We start from the raw sequence: 10,061 nt of genomic DNA, 5'->3' as shown, positions 1-10,061 counted from the left end.
AGGGAAATCTAGAATAAGTGCAGGGGTTTCAATCACACCTGTACCCTGGAGTCTTGGGGGGACCAAAATCACCTTAGGCCCATATCAAAAATACATATTAATAAAGACCTGTAATAGTTGGGGGTCCTGTTGTAGATTTTGCATTGGCAATTCAGGCTACAACATTGACCTTTTTTTTGAGTGAAAAATGTTTCATGTCAACCATATCCATTTGCATATTCAAACATTGATTTCTCAATAATGGAGGAATGGACTGGTCATGTAAATGCATTTCTGGGCCTGTCTTTGAAAAAGTAGGAATTTTTGGGCATTTAATGGAATGAATTCCCCCAGCGGGCCCATGCCTAGGAGTGGGAACATAAAAGGCTGGTATGTTATTTTTTAACGCTACCTGAATGTAATTAAACCAGGAATCAAAACCTGATTCTATGTTAGTAGTAGTCTGGTCAAAATAGTAGTCACAGAAAACAAAATTCAAAGTGGGTAAGAGAGACAGTGACGCCTAATTAGATGATTGCCATCCACGCCCCTGCCCTGTATTCATCACTTATAAAATGCATGGTACAACCAGGATTGGCCAGAACCATAGGCATTGGCCGGTGGATTCTGATGGTAGGCTCCTGTGCAGGACATTTCAGTCGATCTCCTGGACTTACAGATAGAGCCAGAACAATCTGCCTGACCACATGAAGGAATATTTGTCGGACACTTTTGATTTTATTTTTAAAACACGAAAAGTCTGTCACTGGTGTATTACACAGGCTGTTTGTTACCACTGGTGGCATGGTTATACTGCGCTCTGGGTTGAGGACACTTTGACAGTACTAAGGCTGTGTTTGCATTTAAGGTTGATCAAAAGGATTTCAATACTGTCTTTGGAGACATCAGAATGTCATACGTCTTTTCTGGGGAATGAAAGGCTTTAGAATACTTTTGATTAGTGTGGAATTAACTCACCACAAATCATATTTCTTTAAAAAGTTCTATGAAGTTGGCAAATGTGAATTTCATCCCTAATTCCAATCATTCCTTTGTTGCTAATTCATAACCTAACAATTTGCTTTATATTTATCACTGTTTTTATTAATACTTTAATTACTAAGTGCTTCAATTAAAATGTTTACATGCTCTTCAGTGTAAGTTTCTGAATGATTTGTGGAGGTAACTAATATTGTGGCTGTTTAACCTGGCTTGGTTTGTTGTATAGAAAACACTCTCAATGTTACCAAAGATTATTAAACTTATCATTATGTTTTTTATCACCTGGAAAGTGAATGAGAGAAAAAAATTTAAACAGAATAGGAATAATTAGAAATTATGTACAAAGTTTGGGTGTTACGTTTCTGCTTGTCAAGGATAGTCCCAATAAAAAGGGCTAATCAGAAAATACCAGGACAGTGGCAGCAATTACACAGATCTTGGATGAGACCTCATAGACTGTTCTTTATTAGCAAAAGAAGTAAAATTACACATGGTAAGCATATATCAGTAATTCCCTGGAGCTGTCAATTTTAGACATAATCTTTTTTTTTACCACAAACAGTAAATATAACATATAGACACCCTGGATAGAATTCTCTCCCCTAGCACAGCAGACCTCCTTTCACTCAAGTGCAAATTATTTGCATAATATGTTGTCCCCCATAGTGCTTTGGGATACCAAAATCTTCTGCTTTGCCTCAAGATTTTAGCTATGCATTTAATTCTCTAAATTCCTGCAGTGTTGCGAAGGTCATAGTCAGTACTCCAGAGAACACTACTTTGGAGGTCCTTCCCTTCAATAAGTAGCCTAATTCTTCAAAATTTTAAGAGCCCTCCATTCACCATCCAATCTGTCATTGGTTCACAAGTTGACCACAACTGCTTCATCATCAACACCACCTTTCACACCAGATGGACCTTAAACATTAGCTTCTTTGCAAAAAGTCTGTCCTGTAGATTTTAAGTCCACGAGGCAAGGTCCTCTCCCTCTTTGTACCAGTCTATCACTGTTAGATTATTCATTGTAAGTAATATTAGGTTTTTTTATGTAAACTTTCTTCACTAGTACAGCATAATGGAATCAATGCTGCTTTGAAAATGATTAAAGGGAACTTGTCACCCCCAAAATTCAAAGGTGAGCTAAGCCTACCAGCATCAGGAGCTTATCTACAGCATTCTGTAATACTGTAGATAAGCCCCCGATGTATCCTGAAAGATGAGAAAAATAGGTTAGATTATACTCAGTCCCAGTCCTGTTCTGGTCTGATGGGTGATGTCCGATGGGAAAGGTCCCGGCGCCTGCGCACTGCAGTACTTTGCTCTGCCCTCAACAGGGCAGAAAAAGTATATCTGCACTGGAGCCGCAGCGTGAAGACCAGAAGAGGATGTCATCATAAGAAGATGGGAGGCCCCGGACCGTGACGCCCATCGGGCTTGAACCGGACCGGGACCGCCCCTGGGTGAGTATAATCTAACCTCTTTTTCTCATCTTTCAGGATACATCGGGGGCTTATCTACAGCATTCCAGAATGCTGTAGATAAGCCACGGATGCTGGTGGACTTAACTCACCTTCGATTTTCGGGGTGACAGGTTCCCTTTAATAATAATATTGTCTAAAATTCAACAGATTATCAGAAATTAGAAGGACTTTTCTCATTCTCTCATCCTTAGGTTTCAGTCATTTCCTGGCCTCTATTTATTTCATAGCCCAAAGATTTTCTTTTCAGTATGGATTTATCATGATTATTACATTGATTCCCCTATTATTACATTAATAACAAAATTCCCCTACACAGAATAAAATACCGTATAGCAGCAGAAGCTCTCTAACTCCCTCCAGATGCCAGTTATGTCCAAAGAAAGTTAGAGGGAAGTGGTCCAATAGCTGCTAGTGATTGGCTGCAGGGCTCATGTTATATAACAATATCATACAACCCCCGACACTGATGTCGCTCAGGTAATTTGGGTACCAGAGGTGAGTAGAAGGCGTTTTTAATCTTCATGGGTCAATATTGTAATTCAGAACGAGTTTGTCCGACCTCCCCTATAATTAATCTGCTATTTCATTCCAATAGTATTGGCTTCTGAATGTTGTGCAGTGATAACTACTATCTTGGATCTTGACTCTCTTGGATATCATGGTTAGCAGTGTTATCAACAAGAAAGTGGTGGAAATCAGAGAAAAGTTGTATTTTGTTACCCCCCCACCAACTGATAAATATAAAACACTATATTAATATCTCAATACTAATAATATAGATTAAACTTACTTTTTTCTTTAACAAGGAAATTAATAAGTAAAAATATTTTAATACATAACAGACTGTGAACAGCAACATATGAGGCACAGTACAAAGCTTGGATGTCACTATCACGCTTGGTAGGGACAAGCTGGCCGTTGTGACCCTAACAGTCCCCAAAACCTGATATATATAATGCACTACATTAGCATGTCAACATCAGGATGCAATAGCAATTTGATGTTTTCTGGGGAGACTAATCAATAAAGGGGTATTTCACTCTCATTTATTAATGAAATAGTCATAAGATATGTCATAAATGTATAATAAACGAGCCCCACAAACAGAACAGGACCTGACTCTAACTTTCATAATGTGGCATATTTGAGAGGGTAGATGTAATCAGAATCCATATTAATTTGAAGTGGAATTCCGACAATATCCCCACTTAGAGCAACATACAACAGGGCCACATATTAAAGGTCAAAGTCCCATTGGTAATGTAATGAAGGTGGCCGAATTCAATGCACAGAAAACACTAGGCAGGAACCATTTATGAACTATTTACTTCCTGACAATATGGTGGGAAATCACATTGGTCAGGGAATAGTTAATACTAATATGAAACAGTGCCAACAGCAGTAAACCATATGACAGTAAACATACCATATAGTTCAGAATATAAGTGGAATAATGAAAACATCTCTCAGGGATTATACTTGTGTCCTTCTTACATGGGTGGTACACCGGTTCCTGAGTAGCTACTATGTTAGCTTTCCCTGCAGCAGTGGCCCTAACAGGGGTCACCGGGTTTTCACACTAGGCAGCAAATCCTTCTTACAAAGTCTATCAAGGAATGTTGAGCTTCTCATGTACCAACAGCCCCCACCACACCTGTTGTCCTAACCCAGGCTGAAATCGGCACTGTACATTATTGCTAGAAGTGATGGGCTGGCTCACTCGTGTCTTCCTTCTGTAACGGCAGACGTCCTCTTCCAAGTAAAGTCTACTCAGGGGTCCTCAGTGCATGACAACGGTTGTCTTCTGGATTTTGACTTGTGTCATTGGGGAATGATATCTTGACAATCTCAGGTCTAGGATTCGGGCCTTGACCAGCGCAGTCTGGACACAGAGTCTTGACTGGAGTAGATTGGGTCCTCAGGTCTTGACCAGTGTAGTTTGCACTCTGTATCTGATCTGGTGTCATCTGAATTCCGTCAAAAAGTGGCCAGCACCCTGCTGACACACGGTTCCTGCTGCAGCCTGTCACTCTCGCTACGGCGCCTTTTCCTGTGCATATTTGCATCTTACGCTCTCTTGGTGCCAAAGATCCCTGCGTTTTGGCAATCAGAGTTTTTATATTCAGGAACACTGTCATCCAGGGCGCTTGATCTGGTTTGGCAGTTGAACTTGTTCCCCCTACAATTCTTCCGGTGCTAATTGGTTCTGCATGGTCCCATCTAGCCAGTAGATAGCAGCCTTCCTACCCTAATGACACATCACCCATGAGCTTTTCAGAGGTACCATCATCTCCTCTTACAATAGAACCCTTCACCTATCATACATTTATAGCATATCATGTGGATATGTCATTACCATTTGAGATAAGAAAACCGCTTTAATGATGATGCTTTAAAATAAATGATTTCCGATCCACACAAGCATCTAATAGGAAGAAAAAAATAACGCAATCGCAAATGGTGATAAACTTCTCTTTATTATTTAATCCATTTCAAAGTGCACAATCAGCAGTAGAGAGTGGCAGACTGTGAGGCAGTTGACAGAATTTTTATATTCATTGATGCTCCCTCTAGCCTTCAATGTGCTGGCATCTTTTAACCGTACTGAAGCCCTTTGTGATCTTAAACAAATAGATATAAACAATTAGCTGCTGCCATAATATTCTAAAACTTAATTAGTTTTATATGCAGTAGAAACAGTATAGATATATATACAGTAGATACAAAGTATATAGGTCTGTGCTGGATGACTACTGTTTTTCGCTGACGAATTTAAGCACACTGTTACCGCATGACATATATATATATGTATATATATACACACACAGTATATATATATATATATATATATATATATATATATATGTATTAAAGTTTTATGCACTTTGAATTGAATAATTAAGAGAGGTTTACCATAATAGGGGAATACCGCATTTTATATTCTTTAAAGACTCTCTGTTAACATCTCAATATTTACAGTGAAAATTATACTTACCATTGTGTTTTTCATGACCTGGGAAATGAATAGGGAAAAATATTTTATACATGTAAATGTTAATAACTTGATATGAGTTGCAAATCCTAAATTTTACCCTCATGCTTGGTGGGCACCTTCTTTTTAAAAATGGCAGATGGCAATAGTAAATGGTTATACACATTTATAGTTGGCTATAATAGTAAATAATTGCAGAAATGTTACAATACTTGGAAGAGTCATGAAGATCTCAACCAATGGTTTTGGGCAAGATGGCTCACTCACTAATCTTTCCCCAAACCATGTGCTGCTATGGGTCTAAGGAAGGCTATTCACTTTGAAAGTTTACCCTTCCTTGGTATTGAATTTGCAGCAAATAAGAAATTAGCCATTTATAGAATCCCTCCATTCACATAGAATACATATCTTGTCATATGCATTCCAGCAATTTTTATAAATACTGATCTTTTCATAATACTGTGCTAGTCTACCGTCCACAATTGGAATACTGCTTCTTTAGGAGTATTAATTTAACTTGTTTTAACAGTACGCAGGTCAACTTGACAGTTACATTCTTTTTACACATATTGACTATTGTTTTACATGGTTCCTTACTAAAAGAAATATACTATTTCTAATATACTGTGTATTTAGTAACATAGTAACATAGTTAGTAAGGCCGAAAAAAGACATTTGTCCATCCAGTTCAGCCTATATTCCTATATTCCATCATAATAAATCCCCAGATCTACATCCTTCTACAGAACCTAATAATTGTATGATACAATATTGTTCTGCTCCAGGAAGACATCCAGGCCTCTCTTGAACCCCTCGACTGAGTTCGCCATCACCACCTCCTCAGGCAAGCAATTCCAGATTCTCACTGCCCTAACAGTGAAGAATCCTCTTCTATGTTGGTGGAAAAACCTTCTCTCCTCCAGACGCAAAGAATGCCCCCTTGTGCCCGTCACCTTCCTTGGTATAAACAGATCCTCAGCGAGATATTTGTATTGTCCCCTTATATACTTATACATGGTTATTAGATCGCCCCTCAGTCGTCTTTTTTCTAGACTAAATAATCCTAATTTCGCTAATCTATCTGGGTATTGTAGTTCTCCCATCCCCTTTATTAACTTTGTTGCCCTCCTTTGTACTCTCTCTAGTTCCATTATATCCTTCCTGAGCACCGGTGCCCAAAACTGGACACAGTACTCCATGTGCGGTCTAACTAGGGATTTGTACAGAGGCAGTATAATGCTCTCATCATGTGTATCCAGACCTCTTTTAATGCACCCCATGATCCTGTTTGCCTTGGCAGCTGCTGCCTGGCACTGGCTGCTCCAGGTAAGTTTATCATTAACTAGGATCCCCAAGTCCTTCTCCCTGTCAGATTTACCCAGTGGTTTCCCGTTCAGTGTGTAATGGTGATATTGATTCCTTCTTCCCATGTGTATAACCTTACATTTATCATTGTTAAACCTCATCTGCCACCTTTCAGCCCAAGTTTCCAACTTATCCAGATCCATCTGTAGCAGAATACTATCTTCTCTTGTATTAACTGCTTTACATAGTTTTGTATCATCTGCAAATATCAATATTTTACTGTGTAAACCTTCTTTAGCATAATTATTATTACTTTAATTATATATGTCTATATTAAATTCTTTAAAGGGGTTTTCTGGTGAAAACAAATTATCATCTAACCACAGAATAGGTAATATCTAGTGGAATGATGTGTTAGGAGTCGAGCTCCTGCCACTGCACAGGGGGAATCTCGAACCATGTCTGCTGCGGTCTCACATTCTCCTCCAGCCGCAGTGGAGCCTGCTCAGCAGAGACATCGGTCCTAGCGTCTGGCTCAAGCTGATACTGTGTGCTTGGTTACTGCTGCCTTTCCAGCCAGCACTGATCAGCAGCGAGCAGGCATTTCAGGGACTAAGTCCTGCTTTTCCCATACTGAGCATGCCCACAGGACGACCTCCCATTGGAGGTCGGGGGTCACACACTTAGGTCCTGTAGCAGCTCCTATTGGACCACTAGGAAGGTCTTTGAGAGCTACAGCTATAAAAGGTTCACATGGCCGTGTGTGTGGATGTGTGCTTGTTCTGGTGATTGCTCATTTCCATTTCTATTGTTGTTGAATGTTCGCAAATGTTAGAGTTACCTAGCGCCTGACAGTGCTATCCTACACCAGAGCACAATCTGTATTGCGTCAAACCAGTAGTGTCCGCCTGCACGGCACTGCACGCACTATGTGCTGTAATCTTTACTTATCCTGACAACTGGTCAGTGTAGGGTGGGAACTCCCGCTTGATCTCTGCATCTGACTTGGGGCGTCCTCAGGTGCGGGCTCAAAAGCAGAGTGGGATCAATCACCAGCTTAGTGGGGGTGAATCTCAGGGATCCCACTAGCGTTTGTTTGCTGAATCCTGTGTTCGCTAACAGGGCACAGCATTTCATTTGTTTCACTGCGACTCTGTGAAGCAACAGAGTTCGCTTTTGTTCTTACCAGGTGTCTGAACCCGACTTTACTCCGGCGTAGTACTGCCATATAGTGCCGCCATTACTTAGCAGCAGGTTCCATCTCTGCACAGTGGACCCTGGGCTGGGAACACACCTTTACCATCTTTAATCTATTTGGTGAGTTCTGCCAGCCGTAACATGATGGATGTCCAACTGCTGGGACCTTCACTGGTTGATGCTCCCTGTATCCCTGAATGTGCTGGGTTATTGAAGTGTACTTAAGCCATAGCAATCTTAAACAAATGTATATCCACAATTAGCGTCCAACATAATAATTTAAGACTAGTGATGAGTGAGCGTGCTCATCACTGCTCGTAACTCGCTCGAGCATCAGTGAGCTTGGGTTGCTTGTTACTCGTCGAGTGTTTTTGAATGTTCTCGCACAAGCTCGAGTCCCTGCACCGCATGTTTTGCACTTGTTAGACATCAAAAAAACATGCGGGGATTGCCTGCCTGTCATTGTAATGCTATAGCCATCTTGCTTCAGGCATTACTGTGATTGACTGCCGCATAGAGTCATCGTCTGGTATATATAAGACCCGTGATGCCATGCTTGGCACAGTGTACCAATGGACATAGGCAGAGCAGGGAGAGTTCCTGCACTGTTGAGCTAGGGACAAAGTTGTAGCTGCATATAAGCTTAACTGGGACAACAGCCCTTATTAGGTCTAATTATAATCAATATTCATACTGCTGCTAGCAGCACTTAGGAGGAGATTTTGCTGCAACTCACACTAAATGCCTTTCTCAGGGTTAATAAAATTCTTTTTGATCTTTATCCTGCAAATTGTTCTGAGCAGGGAAATATTATTTGCCTCTCATACTGCACCAGTTGTGCATCCAAAGCATACAGCCAAACTTGGTTGGTTAGCTGTCATGATTCCCCAATGGCATGGGAACATCAGAAGCACCAAATAACAGACTAGCTCTCGGGTGATGGAACCTCAAGCTGACCGTGACCTAAATCTACCACACAACTAACAGTAGCCAGGGAGCATTCCTACAGCTGCCTAAATGCCACGCGCCAGCCGGAGAACTAACTACGCCTGGAAGAGGAAGGAACAGACCTGGCTTACCTCTAGTGAAATTCCCCAAAGATGATAGTAGCCCCCACATATATTAACGGTGAGTTCAGAGGAAAAGACATACACAGTATGAAGGTAGATTTAGTGTTGTGAATTTGGTTTCTGGGCTCCCCCGGTGGTTTCTGGTGGTACTGCACTTGTGTGCTTCATCTCCTCTGTTCACCTGTTTTCCATCTGGATGTGGGAGTTTTCTATTTAGCCTTGCTCCTCAGTCATTTCTATGCCGGCCAACAATGTTACCAGAAGCCTTTCTGTTGCATGTTCCTGCTCCTAGACAACTATCAGCTAAGTTGGACTTGTTGTCCTAAGTTTGTTTTGCATTTTTGTTCCAGTTCTCTGTGATTGAATATTTCTGAGGCTGGAAGCTCTTGTGAGCTGAAATTGCCACTCTGGTGTCATGAGTTGATATTAGAGTCTTAAAGTAATTTCAGGATGGTATTTTGAAAGGGGTTTCAGCTGACTGTGAAGTTCCCTTTTCTGTCTTCCTACTATCTAGTAAGCGGACCTCAATTTGCTAAACCTATCTTCATACTTCGTATGTCAATTTCCTCTAAAATCACCGCCAATATATGTGGGGGCTACTGTCTGCCTTTTGGGGAAAATTTCTCTAGAGGTAAGCTAGGTCTGTATTTTCCTCTGCTAGGGTCAGTCAGTTCTCCGGCTGGCGCTGGGCGTCTAGGGATAAAACGTAGGCACGCTACCCGGCCACTGTTAGTTGTGCGGTAGGTTTAGCTCATGGTCAGCTCGAGTTCCCATCTTCCAAGAGCTAGTCCTTTTGTATGCTTTATTACGTTCTCTTGCCATTGAGAACCATGACAATTTAGCAAAGCGAGGTCCACTTACTAGATAGAGGAAGGATACAAAAGAGGACTTCACGGTCAGCTGAAAAACCCTTTCAAAAACCCATCCTGAGATTACTTTAAGACTCCTGTGTCAACTCATGACACAGGAGTGGCAATTTCAGTCCACAAGAGCTTCCAGTAACAGGAATGACAAAACTGTAAACTGGACAAAAAA

The 10,061-nt window shown here is 40.9% G+C and overlaps 1 long non-coding RNA gene across 1 annotated transcript in view; it reads right to left on the bottom strand.

The window, feature by feature from the left end:
• Window positions 1-4,953: 4,953 nt before the first annotated feature.
• Window positions 4,954-10,061, bottom strand: part of LOC143768388 (uncharacterized) — a 43,218-nt gene continuing 38,110 nt past the window's right edge. Inside the window, exon 5 of the long non-coding RNA XR_013213840.1 lies at window positions 4,954-5,083. This is a non-coding gene — a long non-coding RNA (uncharacterized LOC143768388). The remainder of the gene's footprint in view (window positions 5,084-10,061) is intronic.

This window comes from Ranitomeya variabilis, chromosome 4 (assembly GCF_051348905.1).
Source record: "Ranitomeya variabilis isolate aRanVar5 chromosome 4, aRanVar5.hap1, whole genome shotgun sequence".
NCBI classification, from domain to species: Eukaryota; Metazoa; Chordata; class Amphibia; order Anura; family Dendrobatidae; genus Ranitomeya; species Ranitomeya variabilis.
Note: the sequence above shows the minus strand (reverse complement) of the source record. Positions and strands in the feature narration are given on the sequence as shown.